At 44.0% G+C, this 21,748-nt stretch overlaps 1 pseudogene; it reads right to left on the bottom strand.

The window, feature by feature from the left end:
- Positions 1-7,116: 7,116 nt before the first annotated feature.
- Positions 7,117-20,778, bottom strand: LOC115659833 (annotated as a pseudogene).
- Between the last annotated feature and the right edge of the window lie 970 nt (positions 20,779-21,748).

Raw genomic sequence — 21,748 nt, 5'->3', positions numbered from 1 at the left:
ACTGGTGTGTGATATGGTTGGAACGAAGTTCCTCTTCCGTCCCCCAGAATTGAATCAGCCACTTGAAGAGCAATGAGCCTTGAAAGTCCAAGAGCTCAAGACATTGGCTGCTGAGTCCTTTAGAAAAGCTGACCACTTATTTAGGTGATGAGATGAGACCTAAGGTCCAGATCCTCAAATGTGTTTAGGCTCCTAACTTCCACTGGTTTCAAAGGAAGTTAGGAGCTTAAATACTTTTGAGGATCTGGGCCTAAGTTCTTTAGAAGAAGAGGGCCCAGTTGTGAGGACTGAGCACTTTGAAAATCTAGCTCTTTTGACAGGTCTCGGGTGATGGCTTAAAATAGTACATCAAATAAAAATAGCAGAGATGAGCCTTAACAAAGCCCTCCAAACTCCAGGTCCAGACCCTCAGATCCAAACAGCCTCCAATGTGGGAGAAATCAGATCTGGATCCCAACTCTATGGCTTGGATCAGTCTCTAAAACACAGAAAAATAACCAAGGAATATGTAATTTACATATTTCTCAAGGCAGAAGCCTGGTAAGATTTCTGCTGTAGTATTCATCTACCCAGATTGCAGAGACTAAGATATGCTTCCTGGAATGGAAGAGATGGGATCCTCCAGCATTGTCACAATGACTCGGAGCAGATGTGTTTCCTGGAGTTGGGGAGAATCAGTATGACAATGCTGTAGGATTACATCAGAGCAGATAGAAAGCCCAAGCTGTTAAAAGTTGATAGTGCAGCAGGCAAACACTAATTACATGCCAGAGTTCTAAAACAAGCCATGAAAAGAAAAAGAAAACCATTAGCAGAGGGGGCTTTATTAAAAACAAACACAAATCTTGCCAAGGTTGAGGGAACACAATATACTGTGGTAGTGATACACCAGCTGTGAATCTGACCCATATCTGATCATTAATGGCTTCTGCTAGAGACTGGACAACATTGAGAAAGAAGTTAGATCTGCTGAACCCTCATTAAGGAAAGAATATTAGAACACAGATGAAACACATGGATTACCCTGTTTAGAAATGTGTGAGATGACAAAAAGTAAGCTCTGTGGATTCATACGTCTCTGAAACGGACACAATGTATCTGGATTTCAGAAAAATCCACACAATTGGTACTGAAAAATGGTTATTATTGTTGATCATAAGCAGCTTCGGGTTACATTTTGCTCTCAGCACGAGTAGTGCAAATCTGGAGTAACTTCACTGACTGTTATGGGGTTTCCTTTGGATTTACAATGGTGTAACTGAGATAAAAATTTGGCCCCTAGAGCCCATACTGTTAACTTTCAAATGTAAGGGCTATATACTGCCCTCACAAATGCACACACTACTCTTGTGGATTTCAGTGGAAAGTATCATGCATCATAGATGTATAAGGCTAGAATTTGGTACAGAAGCTACACTAAACATTCTGAGCCTGGTCCTCAGCTGGTGTAGATGGATGAATCCTTTGATTTTCATTGAGCTACACAGTCTTACTCCAGCTAAGTCTCAGGGCGTCTCAGCCTTCAGTGCAATGTTGTCCTGAGGATAAATACTGGAACCTTGAATGACTTATTGTGAAGTCACTGTACACTCAGAACTATAGTCCTGATGTAAATTATACTGAAGACAATAAGGCAATTTCTGTTGATTTGAATGAGCATCATGCTCTGTGTCCCTACACTGGACGTTCACTTTGCTAGAATTGCACTTTACACCTTACAATGCATGGAGACAATGTAATATTTGCAGTCTACTTCACGCTACATGGAGTTTCACTGCAAGTATGCCTTTAGCACACATGGGAGGCTTCATGGAAGCCATCTGTACATGCTGAGAGCTCTTCCCATGGTGGACTTTGAGGAGCTGCACACTCATATGTAGCGGGATAATGGAGGGGAAATGATGTATACTGTCCTGGTACTGTTCTATAGATTGTTAATTTGTTTTCCTTTCCCCATTCAGATTAGAATCTGGATGTGACACAGAGGCCCACTGGTGGTTTGCTACCCTGGGTTGTCACACAGCATAGCAGTAGCAAACTCTTATTGGCTGAGACGGGGTAAGACAGTAACTCACCATTCTGGGAACCCCAGCAGATTGTCACAAGTTTGGGGGAAATTCAGGACTAGGGGGGCTTTGGGATCACTTTGCAAAAAGTAACTGTGTGGCGGAGGCCAGGGTGTGACTTGCATGCGTGTAAGGCTGGCTTTTGGTGCCAGAGCTGTGAGCCACCACAGTATAGCATTGAAGTTATCCAGAGCTGCAGGGCAGGGAGTAACACAACCCCTCACTGGTCTGCATTGAGCTCACAAAGTGTCGCACTGGATAAGAATCTAAACCTTTGTTCTCCCACTTGTGGGGTTTTTTTTTAAAGAACTGGGAGCCATTGAAAACAAAATACATCTGAAAACCTCTCAAAAGTCAGCAGCTCATTACACGTGTCCTTCCCTTGCCCCAAATGCTGTGTGTGGTGCAAGTGCCACCCCCGGTTGCTGTAATGGGAACACTTAGAGATGATGCACCCAAAAAACTCATTGCAAGAGGAATAGTTGGTGTCTTTCCATGGAGTGGGAAAGACTATGACCAGAGGAGAGCAAGGCACTGGCAACCACAAGACACTGCCTAAAGGGAGATGTTTCTGTAAAGCATGACTCACGAGTGAGTCAAAATAACATGCCCAACCCACTGGCCAACAGAACAAGAAGGGAATCTAAGACAGACAGGACAAGACAACAAACTAGCATCTCTACAAAGTTTCCTATCCTCTTGCTTAGTCCCTGACCATTAGTTTCCAAATGTCTTTCCTGAATTTTACAGCTGGTTGGAAGGTGCTTCAAAAGAACACTTCTATCCTAAATCCTCCCGGAGGAGAGATTTTACTGGAACCTTCCTTGAATAATGAAATCAAAACAACACAAAGGATAATGTGGACTGGCCCAGTTCCAGTGTTGGTAATGACATTCTGCCTACCTATAATTCCCTCTGGAATCTCCACTGGAGCAGCTGTCCTTTATTTCCTCTCCTAAGCTATAGATTTAAAGCAGTCAGGAGCACAGGAATTGCCAGGCTGGATCAGACCACATCCTTCAGAGGAAGGTGCAAGAAACCATCTGCCGCAGCTCGTTATGGTCCGCATTGTCTGCAGGGAAATTTCCTCCTGGTTCCCTATATTTAAATATTGGCTTTTGCCCAGAAGTATCTTTCCCCTTCCAAACACTCTTTTTTATTTACTATTATAACTCTGGATATTCTTGTATCTAATCCCTTTTCTAGTTCCTTTTCTAGTCCTGCAAAGTTCTCAGCCTCAATGACCTCTTATAGCAATGAGTTCCACAGGCTAATGGCACATTGCTTATTTACTTGCTGTTGATGCACCATGACTACCTAGTTTGACTCCAAAGGAGGCTTTGGTTCAGGGGTCAGTGATTCCTCCATACAGTTTAAGTGAAAGCCTTTGGTATCTTCTAGGCTGAAAGGCAAGCTATGTGTAAACAATTAGCTAATAATATATGAAACATTCTTGATGAGGAGACATTTATACAGACGAGAAGGACCATTACCCCAGTGCCTGCAGAAGACTTTCCATGTGTCTTAAGGAAGCAAGAGAGACACGAACAGAAGAAATAAAGAGCAGGGCTGCGATGGGTTGGGATATTTAATCCTTCCTCTGCTCAAGCCAGAAATAATGCTGCTTGAGACCTCAAAGTGTTTTTCCGCCATAAAAAAATGTAGTTTTCTGTTTGGTTCTATGCCCTACCCCCTTCTCCCCCGCCCTTCCCTACACACACACTAGAAATATGAGCAATGCCAAGTCTTGTCTCCCTGTAACTTGCTGGAAGATGTGTGAATGACTCAGATGTGTATGTGCACTTCATGAAGGGACTGTTTGAAGCCCTAACACAGAGAGATTTTGTTTCCCTAAAGAGTATCAGTTAAATAGGTGTTAATAGCTACAAAAAGAATTCTAAAGAACCTGAATTAAAAAAAACCCAATTCCCATATCAAATCCCAATTTGGGAAAGTCTGTAGACACATGCTTAATTCCATCCTTGTCTGGGATAGCACTTGAGCAGATGATTGATTTTAAGTCATTGAGGCTTAAATACATCTTAACGTTAAGCACAGGCTTATGTGCTGTCCTGGGCAGGGAGGGCCTTACTTCCCAAAGTTACACTTGAATAGCATCTTTGATGTTACAGTCCTACCTGGTCTCCAGTCCTCTGTAGAGTCCTCCAAGATCTGCATTAACCTTTAGGAAAGCAAAAAGGGACATGGACCCATTTCCTCTCCTGTACAAAGCTCTGCATTTCACCTTCCCATAGCAACTATATTGAGTCATGTAGAAAAAGATCCCATGAATATGTGATGCATTTCAGTCTTTATTTGCCAATAGCCAAGAGTCTTTTCTATGTTCTCCCAAACCTCCTGGAGTTCTAAATTAGTAGATTTTGCACTGAATAAGTTCCAAACATCTCATCGGCCATTGAAAACAGTCAATAAATGTCCTTCCAGCATTATGTAAAATGAATAGGTAATGAGATAACATTTATCCCTGGTGCAACTCAAATGACTCCAGTGGTGCTACCCATTGGATGAATTTGGCCCCCTGTGACCAGAATTCTTCTTAACAGGTCAAGATTTTCAGGATTTCAGATTTTTGCATGCATAAAAAGTAGAAGCCTTTGTCTTGTAAATAAGCCTCACTTTTGCTGTCATAAACAGTTGTCATCTTAAAACTGACAAATAAAAGGAAAGTTTCTAAGCACTAGACAGTGCCGTGTATTGAATTTAAATCCCAAGGGAAAGAAGGATTTCAATTCCCCCCATAATACACCTTGTCCAGTCATTTACACCAGTGGGTGCAAAGTGATAACAAATCAGAACTGTGTTTTATGTCAACTTGATCCTACTTTGCACTAGTGTTGTTGACAACACAAAGTGCAAAGGTAGAAATCAAATACCAAATCATATTGATAGAAGAACCAATGTTCTAGAAAATCAGTGTATATGCTTAAAAATGAAATTAGTGAGAAGCAGGCTTTTAGAAATGATTTTGTGGGGATGGGTAAGAGAAATGAATACAATTATGCTGAAGGAATAATAGACCTGGAGGGACCTATTTGGCAGAGATCCAAATTCTAGGTGGACTTGGAAAGTTCACAAACCACATACCAATTCCCCCATCATGCTTAGGAGGAAAAGCAAACCCAAATGTTGGTGCCAGGGTTGACTTCATTCTGTTGTTATGGGCACTAGTGAGACCAGCCAGGGGCAAATATAGATGTTGCAAGCCCAGAACAAAAGTAAAGCATTGGAAGGTTTCAATTTTTTTCCCCTCAGAGATTTCTGTACTGACTTTTGTTCACTACCTCTCTGCTTCCTAATGTATCAGGCTCAGTAAGAAAAACGCTTCCCCATTGCTCCCAATTTGCCTAATGCATTCTTGTAACATCCCACTGGAATTTCAATGCCGCCATTTAAAAGGGTGCTAACTAGTTCCGCAACGTGGAAAGGATGCTGCAGTATTTCACAGCAAAAAGAGCCCTAACTCCCAAGACCCAGAGAAGGAAGTTCAAAGGCTTGTGTTTCCCATGCAAGTTTTTCCAAAATCCTAGTTCTCCAAGATGTTTCACAAGGTGTCAGTGACTCTGAATGCCTCTATTTTTGGGACTTGAGAAACCTTTGACGGGCTTTATTTTCAGAAAGTGATCAGCATCTCTGACAATCAAGCCACTTCAAGATGTCTCAGGTTGGGCACCCAAAACCTGAAGCATCCATAGTCTCTTAGACTCATAGACTTTAAGGTCAGAAGGGACCATTATGATCATCTAGTCTGGCCTCCTGCACAATGCACGCCACAGAATCTCACCCACCTACTCCTGTAACAAACCCCTAACCTATGTCTGAGTTATTGAAGTCCTCAAATTGTGGTTTGAAGACCTCAAGCTGCAGAGAATCTTCCAGAAGTGATCCGTGCCCCACGCTGCAGAGGAAGGCGAAAAACCTCCAGGGCCTCTGCCAATCTGCCCTGGAAGAAAATTCCTTCCTGACCCTAAATATGGCGATCAGTTAAACCCTGAGCATGTCATAGTCACTTCAAAAATCCTGGCCTGTTTTAAGTATCAGATCCCCGTATTGGGCAAATGTATTCTCAAAAATTCTTTATGTACACAAAAGAAAAAGGCATTCATCTTAAACTGCAGTTTCTACAGGCACTTCAAAAAACTTGTGATTTCAGAATGGACTTACCTGACACTAAGTCTATTCCAAGTCCCTTCGGGGCCAAGTCTATCTCTTGTTCCCTTGCTCACAGTTGAACTTAGCTGATGTCTTGTTCTGCTTGTGCAAACATGTTTAAGGCCCACACAGCTACAGTGGATCAGTCCCAATTCCTAGTCTCCTTGTATGGCTTCCGGAACAATAACAAACACAAAACCAATGCAGCTGTTCCAAATAACTCCTTCGTCGAAAGACAGAAATGCTGTGTGTGTTTCATTTCTAATGGACACCCAGTGGAACATCAGAACTAGAGATGGCAGTGGGGAAATGGATTTTCCATTTTGAGAGCAATCCTGGGATTTTGATTTTTTTTCCTATCCCTAAACAGAATGAAAACAAATTTCAAAATATCCTTTGGAATAAAATTCTGAAAAAAACATCATTTGGGGAGGATTTTGAAATGTTTTGTTGTGCTAAGATCAAGACATTCTGTTCCGATTTTTACCCCTTTTAAAAGACTTTTCAAAATGTGTTTTATATTAAAAAAAAAAGGTTTGTTTTGAAAAGTCATTTTGAAATAAAGGTTCAGAATGTTCCATTCTGAAAATGATGGATATTTTCTAAACCTTTTGGTTTTTTTCAGAACAAAACTTTGCTGAAATTAACACGTTTTTCTGAAAAACTGATTTTCTGAAACATTTCCAACCAGCTCTAAAAAGGACGTGTTGTATCAGATGCCTATCAGCAGCCCTGATGTAGTTGTTTAACCTACTTGGGCTGAGATTTTCAAAGTTGTCTTTCACACTCAATTCCAGAATCATTGAATTTTTCATTCTAAGCAAGTAGAATTGCTCACAAGAAGCTGGTATGTATTTTGTACTCCTATCCGCGGAGATGATTATTTGGGACGAGTGGAGTCATACTTCTCAGGTTTAACCAAGTCTCCCTGAAAGGTGAACAACCTGAAATGAATTAATATAGGAGCACCAGAGCAACACTAGAGGCCATCATTTATAATCAATAAAATGGGAATAATTTCTGGTGACCCACTTTGTTGAGTGAGGGTGACAGAGCACATCAAAGTGAGGCATATTTGACACAAGTTTGTGGAGGGTGAACTACTGTAGTAATAGAGTAACAGTATCACAAAAAGAATAAAAATGGGAGATTTCATTGCGATAGAGAGGAGACTAAGGCCGGATTCTCACTGCAGTAAATCAGCGCAGCTCTATTAATGTTACACTTGACACTGGCTGAGAACACAGCACCTGATACTTTTCATCACAGATCTCAAAGTGCTTTACATGGCTAGGTGAACCTTATCATCTCCTTACAGCTGAGACACAGAGAGATGAAGCAACTTGTCCAGGATCTCACAAGTCAGTGACATACCTATGCATAGAACTCAGACTTCTTGAAGCGTTAGCCAAGCGATCTAGTGGCAGCTTGATGTCCTGCCACATGGGGAACTGGAGTTCATTACCCAGGCAGTGGGCGATGAGACTGGGTTCCCAGCAGCAGCTGCATGCTGAGCCTCTGGTCTAGCTACAGGACTGCACTACCTGCAGAGCTGATTTGAGTCGCAATCTTGGAGTATTATGGCACCAGGAGAGGGCCTTCATCTCGAACTGCACAAAGTAAGGCTGTTTGGGGGAGATGAACGAGGCTACAGCTACAAAAACAACTAGAAGGGCCAATTTTTGCCCTCCAAAGAATGTGATGCTCCCCAGGGCCAGCTCCAGGCACCAGCGAGGAAAGCAGGTGCTTGGGGCGCCCAGTGAAAAGGGGCGGCACGTCCAGGTCTTTGGTAGCAATTCAGCGGCAGTTCCCTCAGTGCCAGAGTGAAGGATCTGCCGCCAAATTGCTGCCGAAGAATTAAGCGGCGTGGTAGAGCTGCCACTGAAGTGCCTCGGGTCGCGGCTTTATCTTTTCTTTTTTTGCTTTGCCACTTGGGTGGCAAAAAAGCTGGAGCCGGCCCTGATGCTCCCACATAAATTAGTTGGAGGTGAGTTGTGCTCATGAATCCAAAGCCAGCATTTGGTCAGCCTTAGAGGAAACATGATCTTGCGGTGAAGACATTGAAGTAAGACTGAGGAAAACTGAGGTCAATTTCCAGCTGTGCTACTGGCTTCCTGTGTGACCATGGACAACTCTTTCTATCTCTCCATTTGTAACATAGGGGTAATTACACCTCCTTTGTCCGTCTTGCCTATTTAGAGGTTAAACTTGTGGGAGCAGGGACTGTCTCTTATGAGGTTTTCCTATAGATGCTGCCTGGCGCAAAAGGGTCCTGATCTTGATGGGAACCTCTGAGTGCTACTGAAACACACACAATGATGTTTGCAGCGAAGAAGAGCTCTGTGTAGCTCGAAAGCTCTCTCACCAACAGAAGCTGGTCCAATAAAATATATTACCTCTTGGCTCACATTTAATTCCAATGCCTGAAAAAGACTTGCACCTACATCTTATCAGTTAGTTAGATAAACATCTAGTTGTCCAGTATGTTGCTACTGAAAATCTTGTTTTAGATTAACAGGTCACTAAACATCTCTGGAGACAATGCTGAGGTTCTGGCTTTGCTGGGAAAGCAGGGAAAGAAATACCAGTATTTAACTTTCCTTTGTGGTTGGCATCAGTTACACACATGATCTCTCGGCTTCTTGAGCACCCATGGCTAGCCTGAGAAAAGGTTATTTCCAAGAATCACATGGAACCCAAGAGGATTCCAAGATTAATAATAATTAATAATGAATAATACGCCTGTGTCTTACCTAGTGTTTTTCATCCATAGATCTCAAAGCACTTTACAAAGGGTTAGTATCATTTTCCCCATGTTGTAGATTGGGAAACTGAGGCACAGATCATTAAAGTAACTTAACTGAGATCACCCAGCAGGCCAGTGACAGACCTGGAAAAAGAACACAGGTTTGCTGAGTCCTAGCCTAGTGCTCTAGCCGTTAGATAAAATATATTTTGAGGAGTCATGCAGATTGGCGCATACAGTACATATTGCTCATGGCTCAAGCCTTATGACTGCACGGGTGATTTAAAATACAACAACAAATATATCCAGAACATTATGGCATTGAAAATGCTGACGTCAATCCAATATGCGTTGCTATCTCTGATGTTGTGTTTGTGACCCATCAGGAAGCATTTGTTTACAACCTCAGCAATTTCTGTTTTCTTTTCACAAGACTAACATATCAGATTGTCTGTATCCTGCAGCAGTTATCTCAGTTTCTGTACTTAATATGCATTGCTCAAATTCCAACCTGACTTACTTTAGCAATGAATGTTGTGCAGATGAAGCAGTACCAAGAAAAGTCATATCAAATTGCAGACCAGTTGTAAAAAATGCGAGAGAACATTGGGAGCAGATCCAGAATCTGGGGGATGGCCATTTGATCTGGATACCGTGAAAAAGAGAAAAAGCAGAAAAGATAATATAACTCATAAATAAAACGAGAGTCTATAAATATAGGGATCTTTTCTACAATTGAGACATAGGGGATTGTGGGAGATAACTGGTGTTAGCGGCAGATTTACAGCAATTAATTTATTTTATGTGAGAGCTTGTCTACATAGCAAGTTCGTGTATGGCAAGCCAGGGGGGGAATCTACAGCACACCAGTTTGCCGTGCACTAAGGCACTGCATGGACGTTGCTGCTATGCAGCAAAAGTCCCAGAGTGCAGTTTTCAAGCAGCATACACAAAGCCAAACTCCAGGAATTTCACTGCACTGTACCAATGTCCACACAACAACTTCATGTGCAGCAAGTTGATAAGCTGCAGATTCATATCTTAGCTTACCTGGCAGTAACTTGACATGTAGACAAGCCTGCCGCTAGTGTTAATGGACGTTACCCCCATAAAACCATCACTTGTTTGTGGGAGGCAGACCCCTAAGAAGTTGTAGGACCGGAGTATGCGCTGTATGCACAGTTCCAGCAAAGAATTCTATTAGCTGCTTGGCCTCCACTCAGTCTCCAGCAGCCCAGTAATCCAGTGGGAAATTGATGCACTATCCCACAGGAGCATTCCCCAGGCAATCAAAGCCGGGACTGAGATCCCTGCGTAAGCAGTGCACTCAACTCCCTGTTTTTTTTTTCTAGTTCACTGTGAGGTTGGAAATCCAGTTTGATGCCTGGATGGATTCCTGGTCCAACAGATGACAGAAATCAGCAAGGAACTATGTGGCATGTGCAGTATGAAAGGTTGGGTAACTGGTTTAAAAGATTTATTAACTTGGAGAGCAAGTTGAAACATAATCATCTGCCGGAGACCAGTGAAAAGATATGGAGAAAGGTGTAGCCAGGTCTGATGTCTGCTTTCTCAATAGTCATTCTGGAGTGGCAATAGATCTGGCCAAGGTCAACAGCCAGAATGCTAGTTCCCATGGAACTCGAGGTAAAAAATGGCAATCATATGGTGAGCCATGAGCATGAACAGCACCCATGGGTGCAGCTTAGACCAATGCTAAGCCATCGTTGTAACCATAGACATTGGAGTCCATGTGTACTGATCCCCGCTGTGTATAATTATGATAGCACCAAAGGCCCCAGTTGGGATGACAGCCACACTGTGCTGGGCATTGTGCAGAGAGAAGATGATTGGAATATAACCTTTTGTAACCTTGATCCGTGTCATGGAAATTGGTCCCATTGACTTCACTGGGCTCTGGATCAGGTCAACAAAGAACCTTCCTGTGTGTCACACCGCTGTTACAGCCACATGTTTTTTCCAAGCACAAATGCCAGCATGCCTGTTGCTGGTCTGAAGAGGATGTTGGTAGCTATTGTGATGGGGCAAGGCCAGATGGCTACAGTAAAGTACTGAGAAACAGGTATGTTAGCCCCAGGCTAAACAAATCCCTAGGACCCTGGTAACCAAATGGCAGTTGCTCCAGGTTAATCAAGGCACCTGGGGCCAATTAGGATCTTTCTAGAAGGCAGTAGAGATAGCTACTTTAATTAGAACACCTGCAGCCAATCAAGGCAGGCTAATCAGGACACCTGGGTTTAAAAAGGAGCTCACTCCAGTCAGGCAGAGAGGAGTCAGAGGAGAAGGAGCATGTGTGAGGAGCTGGGAGCAAGAAGGCAAGGAGCTGAGAGTGAGAGAGTGAACTGCTGGAAGATTGAGGAGGACAAGCGTTATCAGGAGGAAGGTCCTGTGGTGAGGATAAAGAAGGTGTTTGGAGGAGGCCATGGGGAAGTAGCCCAGGGAGTTGTAGCTGTCATGCAGCTGGTACAGGAGACACTATAGACAGCTGCAATCCACAGGGCCCTGGGCTGGAACCCGGAGTAGAGGGCGGGCCCGGCTTCCCTGCAAACCCCCCAACTCCTGATCAGACACAGGAGGAGCTGACCCAGACTGTGGGTTCCACAAGAGGGGAAGATCACTGAGGTGAATAAATCCGCCAATAAGCACAGGATCCACTAAGGTAGAGGAGGAAATTTGTCACACTATGCATTGGTGCAGAGGTATATACCACATGCCAGTCTTTCCTTTCTGCACAGTCCCTGTACCCATTTGATACAGAATCACCATGACTGTTTTCCCAGCTATGCCAGGCAATGTGTCCCTATGCATTTTAGCAAATGGTTTCTGTTGTGACTTGGAAAAATTGCTTATTCCCAGTGATGATTTATGCAGTGAGCATAAGCAGTTGATGATATAAAATGAGATACCATCATATAAACTGAAAAAAGACCATAATGTAACATCATCTCATGCCCTGGCCAAGGAGACGGATTATGTTTAGTGACCTGTGGCAACCTGGCTGCATTTGACTCTTGAGCTGGGTAAAAACACAATATTGTTCCCGCAAAAAGAGAAAAAGAAATCTGTCTCTCGGAAGGGAGATACTCACCCTTTCAGCTGAATCTGAGTTATGAACTGTTACAGCTCTTTCCCAAAGCAGGCCTTCAAAGCCTTTAGCCTATCAGATAAACACTGTGCAAGCATTTCTGCTGGGGTTGCAAAATGTCTCTCTCCCATGCCTTGGAGATACAAATTGAACCTAGACCAATGAAGAGGCAGGGCAGAAGCTGCTGGTGAGACATGTCTGCTGTGTTTCCTGATTGTGGTAGACAAAATACGCGTCATGATGAGGGTCCCACCCACCCCCGTTTCTCCTGAAATTACTGCAGACACAGCACACCTCCTCCTCCTGGGAGATGTGATACAGCCTCCGGAAATGCATCCTCAAACCAGGATGATAATACAAAAACAAGGGGTTCTGTAGTTCTCAGGCCCCCCTCGTCGACTCAAGGGAGTATGGATGTGAGTGCAGGAGAAATCAAAACTTTCTTTTAAAGGATATTCTTTACAAAATATAAACTGTGGTTGGGGTTGGGAAAATGCAAATATTCTCTTTCAAAACCATTGCAGTGCCAAGTAGAGTGGAAAAAAGAAACAGAGCCGTTTGCTGCAAAACCATCTGAAGAGGTGTCTCTGTCAGAGATCAAGACCAAAGTTTCCTTCTGGAGCTGGCTCCTCAGCTGGCCTTATAGAAGGACATCACAATGCTGATGTGTTCCTCCTGTCCACGCATGGAACACGAGCTAGGGTAAATGATGCTCAGTGCTCCAAGGGCTTGAAGTGATTTACTGTCTGCAAAAAGCCTTTTAGACTTGCTTGGGCTGGATCTCACAGGAAAAAATCCATTTTAATATGGGTACTGTTTATGTCTGTTCTCCAGAGGGCCACTTATTATCCCATTGTGTCTGCAAAGCGCCCTGGGTATCTTCAGGGGGCTCTGTGAGTAATAGATCATCTTGTGAACACATTTGATCAGCTCTACAATTCCCAAAGGGGCTGCCACCCTGGGAGAACTCATGCCCTCACCTCTGACTGAAACTCAAGAGCTCATCAAACGCCCCCTTCTTTCAGAGAGATTTTCACCCAGGTGGTACTGTGGCCCTGATCCAGCAAAGCACTTTAGCATATGCTTCACATTAAGCATTAGGTTAAAGGCCTTCTTGAATCAGGATGGACTGTTGAATTGGGACACGTCTGGCCAAAGGGAAAATGGGACATCACATGGGGTGACCCGAGGGCCCCTCTACCACCATGCACAGGGCTGGGGCTGACAGCCTGAGGCCCCCAGACAATAGGGCTCATCTGAGCCCCTTACCCTGGCACTGTGCTCTCCCAAGACCCACCACTCAGGGCTGACAACCTGAGCCCCTTCCCCCCCGTGCAGGGCTGGCTCAAGCCCCACCGCCCGGGGTTCGAGCTGATAGCCCAAGGCCCAGCATATGGTGTCATCGCGCCCCTATCCCCCCAATGTTCCTCCATGCCCCACTAGAGGGGCATGCCCCACTTTTTTGCCAAAACTAGACATGTGTCCCATTTAGGGGGCAGGACGCATGCCCAGTTTTCCCAAAAAGTTGGGCCATCTGGGACAAGGCTTAGAAAGTGGGCTATCCCAGGCAAAACAGGATCTATGGTCACCCTAGCTGGCCACCTCCAGGGATTGAAGTAGAGACCTCCAGAGCTAAAAGAACGAGCTGCTACAATTTGAGGTAACGAGCCAAGGATTTGAAGTTAATGGCTGCAACAACTATATTCTCTGCAGATCAGCATAGAGCGGTGGATGGGGGAGGGTCTTTAATACACATTCACAAGTGGGTTACACTCACATTTGGTGCCTCGTCAGAGTGGAAAATATTAAGAGCCACAAGCACAAAATCTACAAAGTAACATAATGTGAGCAATCTGTGCTATTTGAAACAGCCGTGGGCTCACAAGAATATTAATCCCTTCTCTTTGTTTACAGATGCCTCTCCTTTACCTGACCAACCTGCGGGTGCCCTTGTGATCTATCATCACTGTGATTAGAGCTGATCAATAGTTTTCAAAAGGACAAAAGTTTAATGATTATTTTCCTGAAAAATGTTGAATCTTTTTCATGAAAAGCATTTACAAATTTTCAACTACCTCTGATTGCAACGTCCATCTAATTCAGGGCCACATCCATCCTGCAGCCTTACTCATGTGACTAGTAGGTACAGTGTATTTGCATAAGTAAAGGTTACTCACATGTGTAAGTGCTGCAGGGTCAGGCCCTTATGTTGTAAGCTTCTCAAGACAAGGACCTTTCTTCTTATCTCTTTGTAATGCACCGCTGGCTGGCACTAATACATAATAAGACGTGTATGCTATGCCTTTGTTAATGAAACCTAAAACTATGCTATGCCTCCATAAATGCAACCTAAAACTGCATTTGCTTTTTTTGCAACAGCATCATATTGCTAATTCATGTTGAGGTTGTGATTCACCACAACTCCCAGATCCATCCCAGCAGTGCTGCTGCCAAACCAGTTTCCCCCCATTTTGTGTTTGTGCACTTGGTTAACTTTATACACAGAAACAGTCTTGACTTCAGTGGAAGTAGTCACATGCTTAAAGTTAAGCGCCTGCATTATCAAGGCCTTTTATTTCTGTGTACTGCACCTTTGCACTTGTAGAACTCTGCTGCAGGCAGCTGCCATCTTGAATTAAATGCAACTTGTTAGAAAGAAGACACCCATTCAGGGGTGGCTCTAGGCATTTTGCTGCCCCAAGCACGGCAGGCAGGCTGCCTTTGGCAGCTTGTCTGTGGAGGGTCCGCTGGTCCCGCAGCTTCGCGGACCTCCCCAGGCCTGCGGGAGGTCCACCAAAGCCACAGGACCAGCAGACTCTCCGCAGGCAAGCTGCCAAAGGCAGCCTGCCTGCTGCCTTCATGGTACTGGCAGAGCGCCCCCCGCAGCTTGCCGCCCCAAGCACGTGCTTGGCATGCTGGGGCCTGGAGCTGCCCCTGCACACACTGTGCTGTCTCACAGGGGTTTTGTTTTAGAGGATTCTGCTTTTTTTGTTTCCCTTAATCTGAGCCAGAATCATTTAGGACTGAGAGTTTGATTGCTATATGTCTGCAGAAACAGCAATATCTCCAAAGGAAAGCAACTTTTAGAGCTGAATCTTAAAGACCCTTCATTTTGTCAGTGTGTAAAAACTCTCCTGTGGAAAATGTAATAGGGTGCTAGAGAAATGTAGGATGAAGTCCTGCCTCTGTTGAAGTCAATGGGTGTTTTACCATTCACTTCAATTGGCCAGGATTTCACTTCTAAGCCCCAATTTAGCAAAGCAGTTAAGCACATGCATAAGTCTACCCTGACAAGGGCCTCTGCAAGTACATTAACAACAGTCATAATGTATTGATCAACATTTGTGCCAAGGCTGTCTAGCGGCTGTGTTCTGTAATGTGGGCAGTTTACTCATGTTGGACTTTGTTTAAATTATTAATTATTGAGTATCATATTAGAGAGTGATTAGTAAAAGAGAGGGCATGAATTAAAGAATTGGAATTAGTCTGAGCTCTGATTTCTGTTAACAGTAGTAAGGAAAAAGAAGGAACATAAAAACTTCTCCAAATTGTGGCATTTTCAGCAGCATTCTAACCTACCACATTGGGAAATTGAGTTCAAGTGGAGTTGATCACTGTCATTGGCCAATGCAATACAAAGGAATGAAATACATTAGGACAAACAAGCTACTTGTGAATATAATCATTTGCTCATAAATGGCAAGTGAGAATGTTTGGTTGGAATGTGCAATCACAATTTATGAAACAGGAAACAGATGGATCCAATACTGTAACCTACTGTGGTTTGGGGTGGGGTTGTGAGAAGGGAGTAACAGCTAAGGTCAAACACACTTTTAACAGTAATGGATTAACTTTAAGAGCAACAACAGTACAATGATTTGTCACTTACTACAATGCCTTTTCTCTGAGAACCTTCACAAACATTCATCATCCCAACAGCCCTGGCAACCAGACATTGTTGCTTCCATTTCACAGATGGGGACACAGAGAAACAGAGACATTAAGAGCAAAGGCTAATATTTTCAGATCTGGGGGACCTAAAATTAGGCCCCTCAATATAGATTTTTTTCATCCAGGTCCAGTTGGCAGGGTGCTAGCCTGGGACTCAGGAGACTCAAATTTAAGTTCTCTGCTCCAACACAGACTTCCTGTGTGTAGGCTGAGTTACTACTGACAAAAAGAGGCCTTTTGCTGGTATAGCTTATACCGCAGGACTTTTTTTAGCTGGTATAGCCTACGCTAAGGTTTTTGCCAGCAAAAATCACACCCCTAACCAATATAGCTATGCCGGCAAAACTTTTAAATGTAGACCAGGCCTTAGCTTCTCCATGCCTCAATTCCCCATCTGTGAAATGGGGATAATAGCACTGCCCTAGCTCACAGAGGTGTTGTAGGAATAAATACATTAGACTGTGAGAGGCTCAGATGCTATGGAATGGGGCCATGTGAACACTTTAGGTAGATGGTGAATAGCTAGCTAGAACATCATCCATGTCAGCAAATTGTCAGTGACATGCACCATCTAGATACTCCTCCATCTAGATTCCTATAGTGCCAGCTCTAAGATAGCCTCTGATGTACATAATTTATTCATCAGAGTTCAATGAGTCAGTCGCTTGTGCATAATGAGTAGAATACCCACCTCTGGATAGTATGCACAATTCTACAAAACAGACGAGTATCAACATAGATTGAGCTGGTCTGTACTGGAAAAGTCCCCCAATTATATTAAACTCATCTCCATCAGAGTGACATTAGACATGTGTACTTGCATATCCTTGTCCTGATCTAAGTTGGTAGCTAAGAGGCTGGACTGATCATCCCCTTCTGGCGGTGAGACCAGATGAGGAAGAGGAGGAAGGTCACTGCTACTCCTTATTCCCCCAAATGGATTGGATGGATGCTGGCACTGCTAATTTATTCCCAGATACTTAAGACTGTGCATAATTTTAACTAACCAATTGACTTCAATGGGACAATGCATGGACTTAAAGTTACACGCGTACTTAAGTATTTTGGTAAACTGGACCCATCAGCACACCAGTAAAGTCATTTGGATATGTACCTGCTCCTGTAATTTCTTATCATTCCCTTTGACTAGCATTGTGTTTAAGACCACACCATGCAGCAACCACTGCGCATATTGATTAAATGACTTGATTTACTTGTTACTACCTGTTGAAACAAAGTTATTGAAGCTGTTCTTCAGAGGGAAATTGGCTGCCCAAGTACTGGGAATTGGAAGAGGTGGGGATCGTACTGATCAATTATATTCAAATACTACATTGAGCTAAACCAGTGAAAGACTTAACCTGGGACTTGATTTCCTTTCAGTTTCTAATGTTAAAAGGGACACAAGAACATGACCCAATCCTTGCTTCTTCAACAGTATCCTCAGACACCAGCTGGGGGAAGTGAGTTCAAATCCAGTTGATGGTTGTTTAGTGTACTGGACCAATGTGTTGTAAGAGAAGGAGATTAGGAAAACAAGACAACTTATTGGTATATAGACTTGTTTGGTTTCTCAGTGATAAGTCAGAATGTTTGATGGGGATGTTTGACTGCAATGTATGAAAGCGGAAACAGATGCATTCTGCACAGTATCATCTGTGGTTTGGAAAAGGAGGGTGAAAGGGAAATGTGAGATGTCTATACACTAGTACAGTACAGTGGAGGCCAACAGGATAGATTTCAGAATGAAGGGTGACTAGTGTTGAAACATGTTGTGTGATACTGGGTGATGAAATAAGGGCATCTGTTGAACTGAACAATTTGCTAGGCAAACAATCCAAAATGAATAATCTATGGTGCAAATTGATCCTTTTCTCCCCCTCTTTTCACAACTTGTCCACAACAGATTATGATTTTTTATGAATGGTGTTTGCTAGTTACAGTTAATTTGCAGCAGCACATTTGAACGGTGGATTACTCACAAAATATTTTTGTAAATATTCATGTAAGCCATTGATGATAATTCAGCACATGGTTGGTCACCTAAGTTATGGGGGAATTGTTGCTGCTCCCAGTCCGGATGCTTATTATAAACAGCGTGACAAAGTCAGACCTGATAGCTATGAGAGAGCAGTGGAAGGTGGGTTAATTAGAGACACCTGAGTCCAATTAAGGGCTGCTGGTGACTTTTAAAAACCCCTCTTCTGGTGCCAGAAGGAGGAGAGATGAGAAACAAGCTGTAGCAGGAAGAAAAGGCACTTCCTAGGTGGAAGGCTACTCTCTTCTCTATAGGGGAAACAGCCAGGTCCTATTTGAGGAAGGAGCGGTAACCAGAACCCAGCCTAATAAGGCAGTGCGTCCTAGGCAGCGGGCAGGTAAATATACTTCTATTGTGTTGTGAGTTTTTTTTTTTCTTAAAAGAACTAATAAGGCCCACTCTGAGGCCCAACCTGGCAATAGTGAAAAATAAACCCAACCAAAGAATTAAAAATCTGCAGCGTAGAACTGATTTGGGCTAGGGGCTTCCTTTTTGTTTTGTGTTTGCACAGCATTTAGCATGATGGGGTCCCACTCCATGACTGAGATGGCAAGGCTCTATAGTAACACTGCTACTAATAGTAATTAATTAATAATAGTGATTAGCTCTGGCCCTAGCAGTGGTGTGCAGGGAAACGCACAGGGAACCCGTCCCCTACAAGGGCTAGCAAGGACTGCAGGTCTACTTGAGAGAGTCTGTGAATGACTCCTTCTAGTGTCCCCAGGAGCATAAATTGCCTCAAGGGGGATGGAGAGGGGAGGCCACCTCCTTTGCCTTGACCCTTGGGCCAGCTAAGGAGTGCAGCTGGAGCCTTTCCATCAAAAGGCCATACATTTTGTTCATTCCCCCTGGGGGAATGGAGCACAGCTCCCCCTACATGGAGAGCTCTCCCTCCTCTCTGGCTGGTTCAGTGACAACTTCACCTCTTGTTTCACTTGACCTTACCCACTGCTCCCCTTGCACTCTGAGAGAAGGATTGGACCATCTGAATCTCTGCCTCTCTCCAAATTCCCAGATGCTCAGGGTAGGGCCTAGAGGACACAGTTTAGCTTCTGTTCTCTCAGGCCATGAGTGACTGGGGCTGCTAGTCTTATGGGAAAACCATGATTGGTTTTCAGTCACAGAAACTGTATAAATACATCAAGTTCCCAGCCTATATCGATTCTCATGTGCTCAAATCAGCCTTGAAGGGAGCTATGCTGATTAGCCACACGCCTCAAAGGCCAGATCCTGAGCTTCAGCTACTTCAGTGCATTTCCTTTGATCTACACAGGCAGAGGATTTGTAGCTGCCATTCATTACCCTTATTTGACAGAGAAAATAAATATTTTTGTTTTTTTTTCCCCTACCCACCCAAGAAGATGAGTCAAGTTTTCCTGAAAGTGTACATTAGATTAACTTTAAAATACATGACTCAAGCCTGCCTCTTGCATATTTGTCAATAATTCTTAAAATCAGGTCTCTTCCATTACCCCTTTGATATTTATGGAGCACAAATTACTTCCCCTATCCAAAAGCGTGCTCGTAACCTGTTGGTGTTTTGCAGTCTTAGTGCACTTAATATCCCCAAGGACCTCAGGGAACTTCACATCATTCTAAGTAGTGATGTTTTGAAAGAATTGCTGTTTATATCTCAGCTGGAGCTCTATGATTTGAACCATTCCACTTCAGCACTGAAATAATCCTTGCAAAGTGCCTAAAGGAGACTGGCTTGGAGGCTTCCAGTGGAAATAAACAATCCAATTGGTAAAAAACCTGGCTAGAAGGAGAATGTCATGAGATCAGCCCATTCAATTTGCTTGGGAAGATAGAAAGCAATTGAACCAATCTAAACAGCCTGAGGTAACACTGTGTGTTAGTTAAGGTCCTGATCATCAGATGTATCAAATTATAGAACAGGGGAATAATTAATTCCCCTTCGGTCACTCCCTCCTCCTCCACAAATAGCTAGGAGCTGTTGTGCATGACCATTTGAACAAACAAGCACACAGTAAAAAGGAGAATGGCTCTTTGTGTTATGCTGGGAGTTAATGAAGTGATGATTAGTAAGTATGTTGAAGTCAGTACTTCAGTTGCCAAGTATCAAGCCATTTATCCCACAATAAATTCCAAAACATTGTAGATGGAGGACAGACTCTGGTGGCCAAATTGCCCATCACCAGGCCTGGCTTAATGGTAGATGGGGTCTCCTGCAGACATAGCCAGCGCCAGAACCAGCTCTAGACACCAGCAAAGCAAGCACGTGCTTGGGGCGGCACATTTCCAGGGGCAGCAGCAGGGCCAGCAGCCAGGGCGTGGGCAGCAAGAGGAGCGCGAGGGTGCACGGGCCGGGAGCGCGGGAGCGAGTGCACGATGGCCAGGTTGTGCTCAAAGCTGAGGCAGTCCAGGCAGAAGGTGGAGGTGAACATGTTGAGCAGCACCAGGTAGCTGCTGAGTTTGCACAGCGCTGAGCCAAAGGGCCAGTGGAAGCGCAGCACCATGTAGGTGGCCCACAGCAGGGTCACCACAAAAGCCAGGTCGGCCAGCGCCAGGTTGCCGATGTAGGTGGCGGCGGAGCGGCGCTTGGCCATGGGCCCCGCCACACAGTGAAGATCACCAGCCCGTTGCCCAACAGCCCCATCATGAAGACCAGCATGTAGAGCATGGGCAGCAGCGAGAAGGACATCTCCCAGTCCACCGGCCACTCGCACTGTGCGCCCATCCCACTCTCGTTCGTCTCCCCGCAGTAATAGTAGGGCTCGCTGTCCAGCGGGTCCGCTTCCTCTATGTCCCCACACTGCGCCCCGCCGCCATCTATAAAGGGAGCTCCCGCCACTGCCCACACCCCCTGCAGTGTGCCTGGAGACCCACCCCTGGCTGCCGCTCTGCCAGCCCAGGCCACTGAGGGCCAGGTTGTCCCAGGCCAGGTTCCTGCCCTCCACCCCAGGCACACCCCAGTCCAAAATCCCAGCTCTTGACCCAGACACATCACCCGTCCCCCCCTTCCAGAGTACCCCACCCCCACACCGGGGGAGCCGAAACAAAAAAAAAACCAAAAAAAAAAAACAACAAACCAGTGAAAAGTGCAAATGTGTAAAAGCCAAAAAAAAAAGTGGGGGGGCAGCCAAAAATTGTTTTGCTTGGGGCGGCAAAAAACCTAGAGCCAGCCCTGGCCAGTGCCCTTGTATCCTTTATAAGATCATTATAACTAGCTTCCGTTTAGGTCCTGTTTCTATTGAGGAGAAGGAAACTGGGGAAGAGCTGGGTGAAATTTTCTGGATGACATTTTTGGTAAAAAATACATTTTTGAGAACACCAAAATGTTTTGCACATTTGTGTCAGTTTCACCAAATCTTTCGTGTTGATGGAAAAACTTCCATAAGAAACTAACTAGTTTGTGTTGACATTCTTTTTTAAACAAAATGTTTTAATTTTTCAGTTTGAAACAATTTTTCTTTTGAAATGTCCTTTGAACATATTTAAAAAAAATTAAAAACATAAAAAACCCACTGAATTGAAATGTTTTGTTTCAGGCAAGACAAAATCTTTTGTTTGACTCAAAACATTTCTTTTCTGACATTTGAGTTGCTGAACATTTTTTTTAAAATGGTTTTTGGTTCAAACCCAAACCATTTTTAGTATTATTATTTTTCAGAATTGCCAGAGAATGAAAAAAATCTGTTAGTCACACA

This window comes from Gopherus evgoodei, chromosome 11 (genome assembly GCF_007399415.2).
Source record: "Gopherus evgoodei ecotype Sinaloan lineage chromosome 11, rGopEvg1_v1.p, whole genome shotgun sequence".
NCBI classification, from domain to species: domain Eukaryota; kingdom Metazoa; phylum Chordata; order Testudines; family Testudinidae; genus Gopherus; species Gopherus evgoodei.
The sequence above is the reverse complement of the archived record's forward strand: the minus strand, read 5'-3'. Positions and strand labels throughout refer to the sequence as shown.